The 21,248-nt window shown below is 38.8% G+C and overlaps 1 protein-coding gene across 1 annotated transcript in view; it reads left to right on the forward strand.

Annotated features, from left to right (window-relative positions):
* The first annotated feature begins 7,362 nt into the window (after positions 1-7,362).
* LOC134531268 (beta-1 adrenergic receptor-like) overlaps positions 7,363-21,248 on the forward strand; it is a 212,765-nt gene continuing 198,879 nt past the window's right edge. Inside the window, exon 1 of the mRNA XM_063366960.1 lies at positions 7,363-7,726. The gene's annotated coding sequence lies outside the window, so the exon portion shown is untranslated. The remainder of the gene's footprint in view (positions 7,727-21,248) is intronic.

Raw genomic sequence — 21,248 nt, forward strand, 5'->3', positions numbered from 1 at the left:
CGAAATCAATGAATAACTGAGATCTTCGCATGCGCTGAATTCGGGCAACAGATCGGAGATGGATAGGATACCCAAAACCGTTCCCTAAAATAAGGGACTGGCCGTGTCCTATCTTGCACTAGGAATACGGTTAGGGAACAGGTGTAGCACATTCAACACCTAAACCCTTATAGTTATGTCTTGGAATACCGGCCTAAGTGTTTAAGGAGAACTGTGATCAGTAAACTAGCGCCATTTTGCTGGTACATACAAGTGGTAGCTGCCATCACGTGAACCCATTACAAAACTGCAGCGATTGCTCTTATTCAGTGATCTCCAAAAAGTAAAATGAATAAATTTATAAGTGAAATAAAATAAAAATACATCGAATACTATCTACACATAAATGTGTATATTCTGTATTGATTATAACTAGAGACCTGAAAAATTCGCGGATTCATTTCATTGGAATGCTCCAATTCAAATAATTATACTTTAGTGCTACTTCTGCCATTGGTTCACTGTTAATCTGTAGTAATGAGGACCAATTAGAGACTCTCACTTGTAGAAGTGTCGAATCACAGGCCGCCCAGTCGAGACGACTTACATGTCAACAGCCAATGAACAGTTTGCATTTGCCCGAGTGTGTAGAGGATAGTGGAGTTTATCCTGGAGGTCATTGAACCCGCGAATTTTTCCAGTCTCTAATTATAACACAAATATTCATTTTCACAATATAATCAATAAAATATAAACAACCACGCTATTTGTTCTTCAAGGAGACATCTATTGGAAAAGCATGTTTCTTTATTAATACTGAGACAAAGTGCTGTATAGCTTTCTCGCTGAGTAAGAAGGCACAAGTTTACATGTTTACATTTGTGTTAACGGCCAATTCTTGTATTGTGCTTATGAGAAGCTGAATCTTTGTGATTGAACTAAGGGTTTTGGATAAGTAGATTTATTCCCATGTCGACGATAAAGATCTTAGAACTTTTAAAAATCACTTTAAAAGTTTAGGACGTTTTCTCGCCAGATATATTTTTTGAATACAAAACACTTTTGTCTGTCTGTAGAATTTACCGAAAACATATTTTTGTAGATCATTATGGATTTGATTCACGCAAATACAGAAGGAATCCCTTACTTTATCATAGCTTTATTAATGCATGGTGAGGCAGTATGTCACTTAAAGAGAGAGAGAGATCCATTACCGTACCCATCTTCCGCCCAACCAGAAATGTGGATATAATATGCCGGTTCAGTGATTAAGGTTGATAACTCGCGTTAGCTCCGTCGACGTGCTAGCATATTGTCAGTCGTTTAAGCATAGCCACAGCAATAAATCAGTCTAGCTTAGCTCTGGACACAGAGTGATGGGAGGTGACATTGAGTGATGGGAGGTGACATTGAGTGATGGAAGGTCAACCTGACCTGCAGGTGCTGATATTTCAGGTCTGTTGTGTAACACTATTGCCTGACACTTAACTACATACAGTAAAACGAAACATTTTCGCGAAAAAAATATATTCATTATTGAATGAATCGAAAGAATGGCTTACAAACTTTATGATTACGACTGTGACAGCTGCGCTTATACTAAGTTTATTATTTAAAAAAAATGGACTTAGAAGTACAGTCTTGTAAAATATGGAGCAAACTGCCGTAGCACCGTTGTTTGAAGCTCCAAATTCCGTTATAGGGGTTCTAGGCTCATTTTGCTAAGGTAAGGCATGTATGAATGTAATCCTTTTAACTCTAAACTTGGATTAAGTTACGATTTTGAAGCCGTTTCCCCGATAAGTCTGCTGGCACTGAAGTATTGTGTAAATAAAGTACGGGATGATAGCGCCTGACAGCTTCAATCATTGCTGATAAAAATAAAAATTTGATGGGCAACATATCAATGGCCACTTAATCCCATTGCACAGCATTTGAAATACACTTTAGATGGTTTCTGTGAGCATTTTGTCGACATCATGGTGACATCTATAGACACGTGTGAAATTGCATTATCGTAATAGGGCATGGTTCTAAATGCATCTCACGCATTACTTGTTTTCTGAGATAGCTAGTAGCATAAATCATGTTACGGAATTTGTGAAAGGACTTAAAAATACCGTTGAAATCCTAACATAAATCATACTCGTTCATTCAGCCAAATTCGTTGCAATTTGCTATGTGGTCATACATACTTATATTTATATCTATATATATATTTTAAATTATATGCTTAATAAATGGTTCAGTATGCGATAAACCAGACTTACATGTCATCCGCACAATTATACACGCAGAAGATTTCAGAAAATTCGGGATTTTTACATAACAACAAATAAACACACGTGCCTATTTGTGTCCATCTCGGCTATAAACGTGTAATAGAGATAAAAAACGGCTTGTTTTAGGCATTAGAATTACGGGACAAATTTATCAAAGTGTTGTAGCATCCGCACCTACCTAAATAACGTAAATAGGGTTAGATTTGTGCAAAACCATGCCACGTGTTGCGTCGGATTAGCCAGATGTGTAGCAGGTTGTATAGTCCGCTAAGAGCATCCTGCAGGTAGCGCTCGTGGGGTACAAACCGCTAATTGGGGATAATGGACACTGGCTGGCAGCTGGGAGATGGCCGCAAGCCCCCAATCCGCGACACGAATAGGTCAGCAAACAGAAGCGAAACCACTCGGTGGCAATGATGCCCGAAGGAAATAACATGACGTTCTTCCATCTGGAGACCAGAATTTTCGGTATTTTCAGTTCATAAATATTAAACCACGTTAAAACGATTGCTTACGCTTTGGAATAATAATTCAATTATTAGCGAAGATTATTTTCTGCCAAGCCACGTGCATAATCGCAATGGCTGCCTCGAGCAGTTAAGATTGAATGATGCATTTTTCGTGAAAATATTTCGAGACCAGCTAAGTGTATTAAAAAAAATGTAGCATTGGTCTGTTTCGTAATTAGTTGTTTCTCTCATACACATCTCCGCTGTCGACACACAAATCTCAGCAATATTTGCGGAAGCAAAGGCGTCCAAAATGTCCCGGCCAAATAAGGCAACGGATTTCCTTGCAAACGACCGCCAACTACATGGAAGAAAACTTTGACGCGGGCTTTACCTTCTTGCAGTCTAACAAGCATAAAGACTTTTTCTTCTCGCGAAACATCCATGCTTTTAATTATGTATTACTGACACGAAAATACTATTCTTAATTAGGGCTGATCTGTTAGTAGCTACCATTCACTCACGTTCCGTGAATTTCGAGTCGCTTAGCGAGCAATGGCGCTGACTATGTTGATATACAGCGAGGACTGTAAACCGTGTTCGAAGTCAACACTGGCCTATTTTTCTCGTATGTTTTCTGCTGGTCGGTCCCGCAGTCAGGATTACTGACTGGCGAGTGGAAGGTACCGGGATTGATGCCTGGGTCATTCTTCACCTGTGCAAAAATTCCCCGGCGTCGAAGACTATGGGTTCTGTTATTCCATCAGCTCCAAACTTGGAGCAAGGCAATGGCAAACCATTACAGAATATTCTTGCATACTCCGCCGTTGTCACAGGAGCCCATATACCCACCAGGGATGACTGGGATCCCTTAACAACCATCAGCAATACAATCATATTAAAAAAAAAAGTTTTCTCTGGAGCCGCGTGTTAAATGTACCTTGTGACACGTTGATAATACGTGTTGTATATTTGTCAGACGTAATTGTTTTTTGTTTTGATATTTATCTTTAAAGTTATAAAAAAATGTTTAAGATAAATCATACTAACGTAATCTTTCGTGAAGCTGAGCGTGCTGATTGATAAACCATAAATAGATACAGGAAAAATTCGCACATTCATTTTGCGATAGGCTACATTTTAAACTTGTTCACATTTCTGCTGCTTCAGTGATTGGCCCATAGTTTACCTGAAGGAGTCTGAGGCAATGGAAAACCTTCAACAAAAGAAGTGTCGAATCACAATCATCCCTGTTAATAGGCGTTCTGAGTTAGTAGCCAATGAGCAGATGTAATTTGTTCAAATAAGTACGTCAATGTTCGTAGAGTCTATCCTAGATGTCGTTGAAATCACAAATTTTTACAGTTCCTAACCATAAGTAAATAACACATACCACTCGCGAATTGAAATTTAGTGCAAGATTAAGACAGTTAATCTTGAAATTACCTAACGACAGTCAGAGCCGTAGCCAGGAGGGAGTCCAGTATAACCACCAAAACATTTTTTTAGTAAGTTTCTTTTTAATTGAGTTTCAAAAGAAAATTTTTACACTAAAATCTCAGTGAACAGTAGACTTTTAGACGTTCAACCTTTACACACAGAAATTTAAGTAATGATTTTGCTTGAGAAGAGAAAACTGAACACTTTGTATTTTGTTTTTTATTTAACTGTTTTTAATACTTTTTCTTTAAATCAATTGTTTGATGTTTTCGTTAAAACAAGTCATAAATACATATTAATGTTATTTAATCGTGTATGAATGACATGCTTACAACTAACACGTGTGCAAAGCGGCATTTAATATAGACTTCTTGATAAAAATTCCTGCCGTTTCTGTGTACGAGTAAAGACCGGGAAAATTCGCATGTTCATTGAACTCTAGGATAGATTTCACACTCCTCTGTATACTCGGGCAAATGCCACCTGTTCATTGGCTGCTGACTTGTGAGTCGTCTCGACTGGGTAGCCTATAATTCGATACTTCTATGACTAAGAGTCTCTAATTGTCCCTCAGTCCTCCAGATTAAAAGTGAACTAATGGCCGACGCTGCACAAAGGTATAGTTATTTGAATGTTAGCATATCAAGAAATAAATCTGCGAATTTTTCCGGTCTCTATGTATGAGTCAAGTTGGACTAGATGTGGAAGGAAATGCATTTATTGTAGCCAATTATATAGGGATTACAATAACCTTTCCAAATAAAGCTCCCTGTAAAATTAAGTAAGCTAAGTTGCTGTGCCTACTTTATTATTCTGTCTTCACTAGTTTTTTTTTCATTTAAATCCTTGAAGGGAGTGGTCTGGAACCCACTGACAAACATCCCCCCCCCCCCCCCGGCTATGACCCTGCGACAGTGAAAAGTTGAGGAATCGCTGCAGATTCATCGTGTGGTTACACTCACGTTACTAGGGATACAGAACTCTTACAAGTTCATTCGGTTGGGAGGTAGGCTCAAGCAATTAAATTAATTTGTATTTTCGTTTTCAGTCACACCGCTGCTTCTAAGCTATCGCGAGCCTCTTATAACAAAGAAACGCAAGAAGTGCGACAGAATTACTTGCAACCCGCGAGGTTCCTCATAAAACTACCCAGTAACCGAAAAAACAAGTTATGCAAAAGTGTTTTCGGGAATGTGAAACTTGAGCGGAATGAATTGCTTGAAATTTCCGGTTTTCTTCTGGTTGTCCTTGTAGACTTTCAGTAACATGCATAGTTTGCTCTAATAATCAGCCTCGCCTTTAAAAATAAATATAGCCCAATTGGTAGGGACTGGGAAAATTTTCAGTTTCCGTGACTTCTAGGAAGTCACTTCTGGCTCGTGACACTTGTTAACTGGAACGCTTGTGATTCGACACTTCTTTTGTTGAAGGCTTTCCATTGGCTCAGAGTCCTTGAGGTAAACTGTGGTCCGATCACTGAAGCAGCGTCAAGGTAAACTAGTTTGGATTATGGCCTATCTATTAAAATAATCCGCGAATTTTCCCGGTCTCTACCTGTTGGGAATTCCCAAAAATCATAGCATGTTTTCAACTAAACTTTCATGGTTTCACTTTTTCTACGGTATGCCGAGTTTTAGTTTTCTGAACAATAAGTAATTGAATTGGTGGTAGGATGTTAACGACAAAGCGCTTGTCCGGAGCTTAAACTTCCAAGTACGACGACTCTCGAGGCTTCGGCGCCAGCAAACTTCATTTAAATACTCCGCCTTCGCCCGCGTAAACTTTGCGAAATAATTATTCGGCGGTCGATGTTTAACGAGAGTGAGAAAGCATGGGTACTGCGGGAGGGAATATTTCGGAATGATTACCTGAACTGCGTCCGGACGCTTGTCCTAGCGTTCAGGACTCCTGGCTGGTGACTCAAACCACAGAGTAAAGATACACGAAGACCTCACTTCCATGTTACTCATTGGACAGTCTCTTTTGGAGTCTGTCTCTGTCAATACAGACGGGAAATAAAACCCTCGAATAATATGTAAAAAATGATTTTTAATATGTAGTAGTGCCTATATCCGGACTACTAATGATAATTACTAATATAATTGTTTGAAATGTTTATTGTACCTATTCTTTTGTCAAAATTCATTTTATACCTACCTGTTAAAAAAATGTAATTTTAAATTCATGCAGAAAGGCGTTTTCGTTGATTTTTTTATTGCCTCAATATTCCGTTTCGGGGAGATTTATGTTTATAACTCCCGCCCAAAATCTTATGGACAATTTTTGAAATGAATTCAACTAGAATTTTTAAGTTATCTAGCAACAAAAACCACGCAAGTGTACATGTGTGACGAACCTCTCGAATAGTTTTATATGTGTCTACACTAAAGATGATTATTTATATTTACTAATCTTAAATATCTTTATAACCGTTAAATATTTAAATATACAAAATTTTTTTTTTTTTTTAGGCTACCTGATAATAATTTTCGCTCGAATTCAAAGTAGCCTATACCTTTAAATCATTCGGGTTTGTGCATTATTTTGAGGTTGTTTTGTTAGTAGCATAGGAACTAACTACAGATAAGGACTTAGTGTTCTAACACTCACATAGTCTCGAAATATTTTCACGAAAAATACATGCGCCTAAACATTCCTTCTAATATAGCAATTTTTTTTTCTTTGCTTTATCTGGTTTGGCTAAACTTGTTTTTGGTGCGGTGGCGGAAATCATAGATGTCTGTTTAGATAACATAATTCAACTTTGTGTAAGATTTTGTCATAAAAAAATCTTATAAAGTCCTGTGGAAAATCGTTGTACTGTTCGCTAGATCTAGCCTTGCTCCGTTGCAAAGATAACGATTTGATGTACCATCCAATGACGACTTCGAAAACCAATATCACTTTCAACCAGGCCTCGAACGATCAGGCGAGAACTCCGATACTTTCAAACCTGCAATATTCTCGAATTTTAAACCGCCAGGAATATTAAAAAGGTCGCGAGGAAGAGAATTCAATGCGCTGTCCGACGCATGGTAAAGTGAAAATACAACGTAACGCGTTAAGTCAAGCCCAGTTGAAGATTGGAAAGTAGAAAGGTTTTTTTTGTACAGCCCTGGCCGGCGGAGTGTGCATTGTGTTTGGATTATCCTTCCCTCTCTTTTTCCCGCCGTTCGCCTGGCAGCGCTGCAGTCAGTCGCGGCAGTGGTGCCAACACCAGCGGCTGGAAGCGGGTCGCGCTCCGCTTGGGCACAGAAGGGAACGAAACCTTCTTCGTCTCCAGCTCTGTGATTGGACGACACGCAGTTACATAGGTGCAGTGTGTAGCGCTTCCTGATGCGGCACGCTTTCACGCCTGGGATATAGTGGCTTGCAACGGCTCGAGGATTCGTCCTGTCCAACGCACGTTGGCAAGTCCGCGTGAACGGCATTCGTTTGTGTATGTTGTGAAACATAAGTAGAGGTGTTCTGTGCTAACGGCAGGAATTTTGGTTGTTTCTGTGATTTCTTTGATATTCGCGCGGATTTTGGAATACCACATGCTGCAGTTTTAAACGCGTTGTCGGCTGATATAAGGTAAGGACAGTATTTCATTCATATTCCTCAAGTTCTTTGGTTGAAATTACTAGAGAAAGTGTTGCATTTTTTTTTAAAGTGGGGAATGTTTTGGTGAGTAAACATTTTTACTAAGTTGCGCAAGAGTTTATTTCTTAGAAGGAAAAAAAAAAGCTAGAGAAAACTGTTATGCAAAGTTATCCCCCTCCCCACAATTACCCCAAAAAAATGTGTCAATGGTTTTAATTGTTTTTTCTCGTGTGTAGCCATATAAAGGCTTATATTATTATGCCTTGTCGAATTATTGTTTCGGTTTTCAGACGGTATTTGCTACAGTTGGTGCAAAACAACTAGACCTACTTTTCGTTATTGACCGAAACTAATTTTTTTTTAACAGTATTTCGTAACTTGTCCTTGTTGAATAAATCATGACGTAAGAAATGTAGCAATGAACTGACTAACGCATTCCGCCAAACGTTTAGCATGGCCGTAGGAAAATTTGCACTTACCGAAAACAAAGAGTACATTCAAGAGGAAATACATTCGAATGGTAATATAATTTTTCTATTTTAATTTGATAAATATTTCAGTTAGTTTTAAATGTTGCTTGCATTTGAAGGAACCAAAGTGATTGCGAGAAATTTTTAACGTAACTATCAATCAGTGAGTGCCAGATCAATTGTAAGTTGATACTAGAACAGAAGGAAGGGGTTTGTCCCTTACAGTTTCACCAACTACCCTTTGGATCCGTCTCTAACAGTAATGTTAATTGCAACAAATATTAAAATTTGTTTACATTCGGCATTCTATAGAGACCTGCATTGTTAACAAAATATGAAATGTTTTGATTTAAACTGTTTTCTCATGCATACGTCATTACGGGTTCATAGAGGAACCTCAATAACGTGGAAAAATTATATGTAAACACACACAAAAAAAAGCTGTTGTCCAAAGTTAAATGTAAAAAAAAACAGCAAAGAGAATTCCGTGGAAGAAAATTGGTCTGAAAAAATATCACAGCACAGACGAACACAGTGTGCTACGACGAGACAGTTGCAACAAGAACAGACAAAACCAACTTTGGGCAACACGCTGAAAAACAGGCGAACCTAACGATTATTATAATCAGATAATATGGAAGACACAACGACACAGAGACGCACAGCCGAACCCAGCGATGTGACTGAACATAAATTCGGGATCACATCGCTGTCGTCTGTGTTGTTTTTTTTGTCCATATTATCTGTTTATTATCATCTTTGTGTTCGTTAGATTGTCGCTGTATTGTCAAATGTCGTGTTTGTCTTTATTTACTGTTCTTTCTGCAGCTGTCTCGTCATCGTCGTTGTCAGCCCACTGTGTTCATCTGTGCTGTGATATTTTTTCTGTTTGATTCGTTCCCCGGAATTCTCTGAGCTGTTTTATGCAATTAACTTTTGGCATCAACTGATTTTGCCTTGTTTTCTGTGTGTTTGCATATTAATCTTATTTGTCTGTTTTTTGAGTTTTCTCATTGTTGTAACCAGCAATGGGGTTTGTCTAAAAAAATGGTTCCCAAACTTTTTCAGCTGGCGACCTACCTTTCCTTATAGGAATACCTCCACGGTCTATCGGTCCATGGTGGAGTAGAAAACCTTATTTGTATCGTATCCCTTCCTTATGTATAGAAAATTTACCATCAAATATTGCATATATATTTATATGCTTTTTTTTAAGATACCGATTGATTATTGATAAACAATTTGCGTTCTGATTTGAAAATGGTTGACAAAATATAAGCAGTTTGTAGCAAAACAGTTAGGTATTTATTTGACAATATATATGTGTTTGCACACAATTCGATTTGTTTCGATTTTTCTTATCTTTTATGATGGTTTATTTGATGGTTTCTGATAGTTTTAGGATCGAGTCGCAACCCACCTGTAACCCTTCCGCGACACACTAGTGGGTCGTGACCCACCGTTTGGGAACCGCTGGTCTAAAACAACAGTTTAAATAAATCTTTCCCATTTTTTAAAGAATCATTCAAATAACGAATGGAATCTGTTATTTTCATACGTAACGTATACTCAGCCAACCCTTTCTCATCCTGTGCACCTTCAAAATAACAAATTTTAACGAATAAAAAGTCGGTTTCCGTTGTTAACTAGGTGGAAAAGTTTAAAAGTTAAAATTTTTTGTTGGTGCATCAAAATTTGCTTAGGCCTGATTTATAAACTACGCAAGGGATGCAACGTCGCAACACCGCAATAACGCAAAACGTAACCAACACAAGAAAATCACTGTCGTTTGTAGAGAACGAAAGTCCCAAGAGATCACCAACTTTACAACTTTAAATTGTACAACAGTAGAAAATAAATGTATTCCCCTTGGTATTCTTTTTTAAAATTTATATTTGTCATGAAATTTGTGAAATTATAAATACTTTGATCTAAATATTTACTGTCCAAAAATTTAACTAATGAAAACGTTATGTGTTTAGGAAAAAAATCCTTGCCTTCCATGCAAATAACATCTGAATCTTTAAAAACATTTCTCGCAACACTTAACTTCAAATATGGCAGGCGATAACGTTAGCCGATGCTTGCGTTGCGTTTTTGCATCGTTCGTAATTTATAAACGGGTATTTGAAAACGTCGTCGTTGTACTTTTTGCTTCTTGCGTTCTTGCGGTTCTTGTGTAGTTCATAAACCAGGTAGGATATAAAACGCAACAAACACAAGAACAACACGGTCGTTTATAAAGCACGAAATCGCAGAACGTTACCAACTCAACAATTTTAAATAATAAAACTGTTGAAAACTATTTTTTGATGGGCTTCTTTTGATACTTCATGTTTATTTTAAGAGAAAAAAGTTGAAAGTAGCCAATAATCTCGTTGAGTTTTAGCATCTTACGTGATTTGTAAACGGGGTGCCTTAAAAAGTGGTTATTTAACGAACGACGTCTTGCGCTTATTGCGTTTTTGCTTGTATGAGAAGTTTATAAACCCAGTATCTGCACTTTTCAACGCATTATGCAATATTTACGTCATACAGTTTACAACTTTAAGACTTTTTAAATAATTATGTTTCAAAAATATAGAAAATCTGTTGTACGATTATTATTATTATTATTATTTACATTTTAGGGACCTATTAATAAGAAAAACTGAAAGATTACCGAACTGAAATTTTTCAGCTAGACATCAATGCACCTGGCTTCTTCATGAAAATATAATTTATCGCAGATAAATCTACTGCACCTCATACGTTATTATGGGCTGTATTGAATTTTAATTACAATATTAATTAATCTAAATTTCTCTTCGTTAAATTATAGTTATGCCATAAAGTAGCCGGTATAATTTCATTTTAATTTGGGAAACTTCAGTTCTGTAATACATTATTTATTCATAACTTTTATTGTAAAAATTAAATAATGAATTAATGGGTGTAAAACGCACAAACGTTATATCATCGATGTACTTGGCTTTATTACTGTCGCTGAATGGAAACACACAATTGGTAACTCCATTCTCACTGCCGATGCCGGAGTTTCTGTGAAAGAAGCCTACGTCGTCGAACGAGACTTCATGCGGTTTCGCGAAGGTTTTTTATTTTTTTTTCTGGGCCGCCCGTAGAGAAGGAAACATCGCCGCAGGAAAAAGTACCGCAGCGGAGTGGAACGCGGGAAAAAGAAGCGGCTTCGGCAGGACGTGAAAAGTGCTGGACCGGCGAATAAAGCAGTCGCACGGAAAGAGAGGAGACGCGAACGTCACTTATTTTTCCACGTGGTGTCATGCAGGATGGAACATGGTGACGATATTCACAACGTGTCGATGAAGAAAATAAAAGAAAATACGCACCGATATACCTCCTCCCTCCGTCCTCGGTTGTCATTTGTAAACTTTACTTTGTTTTTTTGGGTGTGTTTGTTCTTTATTTGGTCTCTTATTCCTTATATATAGCTACACATACATTTATAGAGATTTTGCGTTAACAGTAACCTTTTAGATTGTGACTACATCTCAACAGAAATGTCTAAACACTATTTCTTTATATTGTGATCCAAACATACGGCGAAAAAAAAATCTTTTGATACATTTATACGTTATTGTGAAGAAAAAAACTATTATAGGCCTAAATATAAATACGCTTATCACTGACTCACTGGCTGACTCTGTAACGCTGTATGAATTCTGTTTTCATGCGCTCATAGTGTAACATTTTCACTGTTCTTTGCTAACCTTTCCTTCTAGCATTGCTGCCGAGTCCATGACGCAAAGATAATATGCATGGGGGCATGGCTTCATATTCTGAGACCGATAGTTTCAGAATTTTTCAGTGATAAAGTAACGAGCCGTTTCTTGGTTTGTCACGTTTTGGCCGCGTATCTGTGTAATATAATTAAAGTTGTTGTTCGCCACTTGCAAATAGGAATCGACCAACCACTGTTGTGTCAATTTTCCAGCGTTAATGATGGATTAAATTGATCGTGAATAGCTGTTAAGGCACATTTGAATTGTAGCATGCTAATTTTGTTGCGAACTCTATTCTATTGGGCACCTTCATGCGAATATGGTTGCCATCCTGGTGTATATTGAATTGAATCCACAGCAAGGAAGATTATTGAATGACCAGAGACAATTAACACGCAATGTAGTTTTTCAAAAGGTTCTTCATTAAAAATCCTTTTTTTTTTTGTGAATTTTTTTTTTTATAATTTCATGCTTATTTGCAGAATATTAAGAGGAAATTTAAATAAATATTTCGTGTATAATTAAAGTGTATGTTATATTCATATTTTTCAACGTACGCCTTAGGTACCTTACAAGTAACTAGTAAATCAGAATGATAAAAGTCGCGTGTAGGTTATCGAAATAGGTCCTGTTAGCATTGCGTACTCAAGAAAAGAACGAAAAGCTCTGAAATCCTAGGTAAAAATTCATAATTAACGATAATCATTCTATTTAAAAAAATAAAATCTCAAATAGGCCTAGTCAATATTTAAAACTTGTGTGAAGAGCAAACTTCATTCCGTAATACTAACTTTGGATGAATATGCCACCAACTTTTTTTCACATCCACACATGCCATAGAGTGACGGGGGAGTGGGTGAGAAAATAAAGGAAGAAATTAAAATAATTTGAATTTTGATTTATGCGTATATAGTTTACAGTACTAGCATTGTATTAACATCCAACCCCACAACTTCTCCCCTTTTCTCGCACGATTAACTTACGCTCATAAAGCATAATTTGCGGTGATTATAGTTTCTGAGGACGTAAGAACGTATGCGTGGCATTCACAATCAAAACATATGCCATAAAAACCAGTTCTAATTCACGTGTGAAACGTTATCACATTTGCAGTGGCGACCCTAGTCTTTGCGGGCCCAGGGCCATTTAACTTTTTAGGACCTTAGTACTATAGATAGAGGGGTCTAACCGGGGTAGTCTGGGTGGTATAGAATAGCTCCCTAATAAAAAAGCAGGAAAATTTTAAAAATAAATTCTTCAAAACTATGTTTTGTCTTCAGAAAATTTAATGTTTGTTCTATAAATATTGTTACGAGTGGGGAAAACGGGTTGGTAAGGATAGGCAAATTTATTTTATACAGTTTTATTTGCTACCAATGTTTACATTACTAATTAAATCACCACACCTAATATCTGTTCACAAATCACTAATTATATTTCCAGTCCACAGTTAACACTCCTCACTGGAGCTAGGCTCAACAGTAGTTCGCCCCTCACCTCACGCCTGTCCACACACACATAGCCTCGCGCCACTCGGTCACACACGCACGGTCCCGTCGGTCGCCAAACTCACACTCCACTCGCCTGTTGGAACACTCGGAACTCCCGCGGAGGCCGGCGTCGCTGCTTTTATACCTCTGACAGTCTTTCTAGAACTGACTGGAGTGGTTGTGATATGTCGCGTTATCCCAGGCATACCCGACGCTCGAAGCGTCCAGAATAACGGCATTTATTCACTCCGTTACACGCTGTGACGTGGAATTCCCAGACCGCTAAGGGGTAGTTAACAACGCCGGGAAAGGAGGAGGCGGGGAAAGGGGTTGATGAGGCTGGGCCACTATCATCCCGAAGACATGCCCGGGTACCTGGCTTGCGTTGTGCCCTTGCACCCACTTTCGTAACAGTATTGTTCGCGGGTTGGTTTGATTAATACTAGCTATCAAATTCCGGTGCAATCGCATCATTATATGCGGCAATATTATCTTCGAAGGATTTATTATTGTATCATGAAAACTTAATTGATATGGGAATAAAAATGAAATTATTCCTTTTCCCATTCAAGTAGTTATTTTTCACAGAAAAACTATACAAAAAGGACCACAAAAAATAAAATGGCCGGTGCGGGACTCAGGGGTCGCCCTTGCTCATTGGATACACGGCCTGTCTTGTATCTTAATAAAACACGACAGGCCTTTGCTGAGACCTTATTTATTTCAACCGCCGAAATTTGTGGCCCCGTAAAAAAAAACCTGTCTTAAATGACCTATGAGTTTTAAATTAAAGCTTGTGAAATACTAGTCTTGATTACTTTTACTATACAGACTCTAAAGCGTAGGCCGGCCTCAAGAGTGTTTTGCAACAAACTTTGTTTTAGCGTTCCACTCATGGTTATGTAGGCCGTTTCATTAATGTCGTCAAACACCCCCCCCCCTTATAACTAGTAAATCATCTTTTTTTTTTGTGCTGCGCAAATGTCCTTCTTATGTGTTGCAGCGTATGTGAAAAAGTTAGCAACCTCACTTGTTGCGCCAGATATTATTTTGTGTTGCAAATTTGCCATGAATCCGCACCAGTAGGTTACACTTCGCACATTTTGTCAGAAAGCCTGGCGACCGCCGGTGCTATTCTTGAACGAGGGCAGCAAATACCCATCAAGATTTGTGCTTTACTTATCATAGCTTTGAAACGAGCATTTTAAAAATATGTAATTACTCCCTTGTTCATGAGCGTATTCATCGTTGGCAAAACTTTCGGATACAGTATTTGTTTTCAATGGTATTATGCGTGAAATTCCGAAGTATCGTTCTAAACTTTACACACGTGGCTCACGTAATCGATTACAATGCTCTGAGGTTTTTTGAAGTTATACTTCTTTATGCGCGTTATGAAAAAAAGAGAGAAGATTTTTATGATGCGCACGTAACATGCAACAAAAATTGACAGGATGAAAAAAGGCTACATGCAAGTAAAAGTTATACCTATACGTGCTTTCGAATCAAATACTTTAGTGATTGATACTTAATACTGGTCCATATAATTAATTAATGGTCCATATAATTACTGGTCTACATAATTATAATACTGGTCCATAGAATAAATTTAGGTTTTAAATAATGAGTAAGTAAGCACGGAAATATACAGCAAGTACGTGGCAGTAATTTCGAGGAGTATTCTGATAAATTGTGTCTTTTTTGGGACGTGTATTATGTATTTGGCTATATGGCGCGCGGGCGCGTGTTTGTGTTGGTGTGTAGGTGTGTGTGTGTGTGTGTGCGCGCGCGCGCGCGCGCTCTTGTAAACGTGAAAGACAGGAAAATGGATTGATTAATGTGTGTTCATGAGAAAGGGAGAGAGAGAGGAAAAAAAAGGGGGGGGGGGACCTGCAATTTTCTCATGTCATTTATTTTTCATTAATTTTCCGATCGTTTCCAAACCTTGTAAAAGTTTACCCAAAGAGTTCGCTTACTTCGTTAACCAGCTAAACCAGTTTGTTATTGCCAGCATTTTACCGATAACAATCAAGAGGGAAGGGGGGAATTTATGTTCTATGACCTCGAAAATGCTATGTGGTGATGTTGTTTAAAAGGTATCGAAGTGAAAATTATATTTAGTCTATAAAGCGTAAAGATTTTGAGAAAAATAAAATGGAAACTGATGTTCACCGATGCTTAGCCCATCCATAACGTAGTGAATAATCCTAAGCTAGTGCGTACTGATTCATGGACCTAGTTTTTTTTTAAAGTTCGTATTAAAGAATAATAGTCTTGAACGAGCAAAAAGTGAAACAAAAGTTGTTGTGCAATAGACCCTCCGAAAGAAACGCTATGAGAATCAAGGGACCCGACTAGTCAGAGGTGTATTTGTGTTAGTGAAGCGGGATGATAAGTGCGACGCTCGCTGGTGCTGTTAGCGTGGTATCACCTCTAAGCTCAAGACTGTAGATTTGGCGCGCAGTCTTCTCGTCGTGCGTAGGACAATAATGAAATTTTTAACGGTAACCATAACATTATTTGGCGGAGAAATGAAGATAAAGGTTTAATGCAAGGTCGAACTTTCAAGAATTTGTACCGGACGTTTAATGACTGCAAATTATTCTGAAAACACAAGTTTTAGCCATTTTCACTCTTCTAGAAATACAGTTTAAAAACTAAATACGGAAACAAAACTGCTCGGCGTATTCTTAAGTGCTTTTCGTAAAAAGACACCACTCTGATTGATATCTTAGCAGTTTTCAAATCGCGTGATTTCCCCTAAAGCTCTACACACCGTTTGTTTGTACAGGTAGATGGGGACCTTAATGACAGTGAAACAATTAATTGAGCATGTTACAGCTTTGGTTCACCTAACATGTTGAATTTTTTTGGTTTCTTGCAAATTGCAGATATTTAATGAAGAAATAACCAGAAGATTACTACACAGAAGCAATTTTCTGTGTGACACTCAGCTGTGGTAAACACGGAAAATGAACTTATAGTGAGTGATCACGAAGCAATTAGTTGGGCAAAAATTATAACTATGACTATTTGATAACCTTTATGCATATAGCAGATAAATAGGATCATAAGTATATCTTTACTACAAAATTAGCCACAGCACAAAAATGCAATGCTTGTATCAGACGAAATTTCTTAAGTTTCATGGAAATACGATAACCCAACGTGGCGTGTTAAGCCAATCCATTGCATCTGAGGTTCTGAACACAGATATTCTCAACGGATAGCCACTGAGTTTTATATAATGAATGCAAAAAAGTCTTGCAAGAGTTCGTAATTTTTATTAGTTGTGCGAATTTTTACTCCCATGACATAACACTCAGTGAATACCGGCTGAAAATATTTGTGACAGAATAATAAATGCAAGGGAGTTATAGTGTTAAAACTTTAGAAAGATGATAAAAAAAATCAACATGTCGTGTGAGTCCGAGCCATTAAGATTATGAACAGGGGCAGGCATTTTTCGCGAAAAAATTTGAACGCCTGTTTAACTGCAACAATGTATACCCACACCAGCGGTTTCTTCCTTGTGATTGGTGACCGTCTGCGAGATAAATCATTGCCTTATTTGACCCAGCCACTCAGGACGCGCATGCTTCCGCACTGGATTGCTGAGATTGGTGTTGGAATAATAAGACATGGACATGAAAGAATCTCACCCAATCACGAAACACAAGACGATGGTACAGTGTTTTAACTCTCGGATACTCTCGAAATCTTTTCGAGAAGTGTGTGTGGTATAATAAAAAAAAGTTAATTTTAGTTCCTAATGACTTTAAATAAAAAATAATATATATAAATGTTAATTTTCGTCTAACATGAATTTCATGTAAATCAGCCACAAGCTAAAGATTTATCACGTAAATAAATACAAGTTATATAGCTCGTCCAGAAAAAAATTATCAAAAAGCTAGAACAGAAGAGTAGGCTTGGTGGCGGAGGTGAGCCGTTGACCCTTCGTCCGTTTGTGGGGGGTGGGTGGGGGGGGGGGGGGGTGGATCGTTGTTCGGGGCGGCTGAAGGGCACTCGATCGTTAGGTGGGGGAGTGGGATGGTGAGGGTTGTTGTAGCGGGAGGGGGAAGGATGTGGTAGGGAGGACTGGCGGGACACAACGACTAAGTGATTGAGTCTGTTTCCTTGTAGCGAAACGGGCGCAGCCAGACGCCAGCATCCACCCCCCCCCCCCCCTTCAAAAAATCCTCATCCAAACCCTCACATCATCCCGAGTAACTGAGCAGTAACGGAGCGTCGCATTCACCTCGTCCTTCGCCGATATCATTTCCATGATTGTTATCGGGGCGAAAAGACGCGCAGGAAACGAAATGAATTGAGTTGGTATGGCAGTCGTTAAAGACGTTGATAAGTGTTGAGATGTAATTAGTATAGACATGCAAAATTCGCGGATTCATTTCGCGATAGGCTAGCATCATAACAACTATACCTTCGTACCGCTTCTGCGATTGGCCCACATTTTATCCGGGGAACTCTGAGCCAATGGGATACACTAAACCAAGAAAGTGCCGAATTACGGACAGCCTAGTTGAGACGTCTCACGCGTCAGTAGCCAATGAACAGGTGTCATTTCCGCGAGTATTTGAAGGACTGTGGAGTCTATCCTAGAGGTCAATGAATCCGCGAATTTTGCAAGTCTCTAGTAATTAGAGACCGGAAAAATTCTCGGGTTCAATGACCTCCAGGATAGACTCCACTATCCTCTAAACACTCGGGCAAATGCCAATTGTTCATTGGCTGTTGACTTGTGAGTCGTCTCGACTGGGTAGCCTGTGATTCGACACTTCTATGAGTGAGGGTCTCTAATTGGCCCTCATTACTCCAGATTAACAGTGAACCAATGTCGGAAACAGCACTAAGGTATAATATTTTGATTTGTAGCGTTTTACGAAATGAATCCGCGAATTTTTCAGGTCTCTAGATGTAATGTATCAGGATTAAAAAAAAAATTTTAAACAACAACCTTATTTTTGTTTAAACCAGGATTTTTTTTAATGTTTGAACCAGGCTTTTTTTTATTACGTTATTTTGGTTCTCAGCTTGTTCAAATACAACAACCCGCTTTCTGTCACTCATATTAAACCAGAGAAGTTATAATATCAAATGATTGAAGTACATGAAATCTGCACATCTGACTGGGACTCAACCATAGGATGATGATTCTCCATCGAACGGGTGTTTCCCACAGAATGAAGATTTATAGTACAGTCTGGGATTTCCCACAGAATAGGAATTAACTATTTATTTTTCTAAATTTTAGATAAGTAATTAGCTCGATATGATTTATAACTTATTCAGTTAACTTAAATAAGGTCTTGATTAGTATGTAAGTTTTTTGTCGTTGTAAATCATAAGAAACATTAAAGACCTAACTATTGTTGTTATTAGAGTGGGATAAGACATTTCATTAAAAAAATTAAGATATTCTATTTAAAAATATATTATTTTACACAATTTGTTTTTTTTTTATAAAACCCACTTTGCACGAATCAGCCAACCCTGTAATGAATACTTGACGAAATGAATTGGCGGGTGAAACGGGAGTACCCTGCAAAAAGCTCACCGGCACATGGAAACGTCCGCCACGTTTCCAATTGGGAAAATATCCTATTTCAACCCGGGTGGGGAATCGAACCCATATCGCCTCGGGAGCGGGCCGAGTGGAAGATACACCGCGAGGTCCTAGGATGGGCCGTCAGCTGAATGCGCTGCAGGAGGAATGGGGAGCACCAGGAGGAAACCCCCGCCGGCAAGGTCCGCCGACGTCGCTGTTGGTCGGACCTCGGGGATCGCTTCGACGGGAGGCTGCCTTGCTAACCGAGACCCCTCCTGTGGGCCAGCCTTCACAAGCCGTGTGCGTTCCTGAGGACTGGGCCTCATTCACTGTTTGGAAGCCACTTCGCTGCTCAGCTCGAGAAAGAAACAAGTTTTTTCACCGCAGCCTTCTAGTCAAACATAACGCGTTACGGTGGAATCTCTTAGCGGCAGGTGTTTTTTTTTTTGGCACATGAATCTGTACGCTCATTATAATGCAATAAGATATGCCTACGCTAATGGTTAGGGGCAGGCATTTTTCGCGAATAAATCTTAACGCCTATTAGACTGCAACACGGTATACCAGCACCAGCGGTTTCTTCCTTGTGACTGGCGGCTGTATGCGAGAGAAGTCGTTGCCTTGTTTGACGGAGCCACTCAGGACGCGTTTGAATCCGCACTGAATCACTGTGATTGGTGTTGTAACAATCGACAAGCATGCGAAAAAAACTCACCCAATCACGAATCACAGACAATGCTACAGTGTTTTAACTTTTAGCTAGTCTCGGAATCTTTTCGCGAAATCTGCATGACCCTACTAATGATTTGTTAGAGACAGAAAAAAAATCGCTGTTTTTATTTCGCGATAGGCTAGAATCAAAATGTGTATGGACCACAGCTTACCTCAGGGACTCTGAGCCAATGAACTAAAGAAGCGTCAAATCACTATAGGGTTTAGAATAAATTCGTGGGTTCAATGACCTCTAGGATAGACTCCACGATCCTCTATGTTCTCGGAATTAATTACGCCTGCTCATTGGCTACTGGCTCGTGATTACTTGTCAACTGGAGTGCTTGTGATGCGATACTTCTTTTGTTGAGGGTCTTCCAATGTCTCAGAGTCCTTCAGGTAAACTGAGGTCCAATCACTGAAGAAACATGAAGGTAAACTATTTGGATTATAGACTATCTCGAAATGAATTCGCGAATTTTCCCGGACTCTACGAATCACAAGCATCAAGTTAACAGGTGTCACGAGTCAGTAGCCAATGAATAGGTATAATTTTCACAGAGTACATAGAATATCGTGGAGTCTATCCTAGAGGTCATTGAAACGAAGAATTATTTACAGTCCTCAACGATTGTTCCCTTGCAATTGGCGGCCGTCTGTAAGAAGAAATTGCCCAGTTCGACCGAGGACATTCAAGATGTATTCGCACACTGGATGGTTGTGGTTTTTGTGCCGACAGTAGACGTGTACCTGAGAGAATTTCAACGAAAAACCAAACAAAGACGATGCTACAGTGTTTTTACACACAGCTTGTCTCTGTGTCTTTTCGCGAAAATTTCGTGATGGCTAGGGGCAGGCATTTTTCGCGAATAAATCTGAACGCCTATTAGACTGCAACAATGTATACCCGCACCAGCTGTTTCTTCCTTGTGATTGGCGGCCGTCTGCGAGAGAAGTCGTTGCCTTATTTGACTGGGCCACTCAGAACGCATTTGTTTCCGCATTCAACTACTGTTATTGGTGTTGTAACAACCGACGTGGAACTGAAATAAACTCACCCAATCACGAAACACAGATGATGCTACGGTGTTTTAACTTTCAGCTAGTCGCAGAATCTTTTCGCGAAATATGCACGTCTCTAGTGATGGCCCTATCCATGGTTGGTGACCGGAAACATTCGCGGATTTATTTCACGACAGACTATATTTAACATCATACCTGCAACCGTGCTAAATCACGAGGGAACCACTCCAGGCTCAAATTTAGCAGCCAATGAATATATGACGTCTTTCCCTAGTATAAATATGGCTTGAAGTATATCCTACAGGTACGCAATAAAACCAGCGAATTTTTTTCCAGTCCTGTATCTACTGCCTGATAGAAGATGGCCCAGAGGTTAGAATAATTGGTTGTGAGCCGAATTGGAAACCCAACTTTATCTTGGTTTTGGGACAATCAAATTTTTAGAGCTAGGCCTATATGCATGTAATTCTAAAACTAAACATTTTTACGACAAATACTTCAATCAAACGG

This window comes from Bacillus rossius, chromosome 3 (genome assembly GCF_032445375.1).
Source record: "Bacillus rossius redtenbacheri isolate Brsri chromosome 3, Brsri_v3, whole genome shotgun sequence".
Classification (NCBI taxonomy): domain Eukaryota; kingdom Metazoa; phylum Arthropoda; class Insecta; order Phasmatodea; family Bacillidae; genus Bacillus; species Bacillus rossius.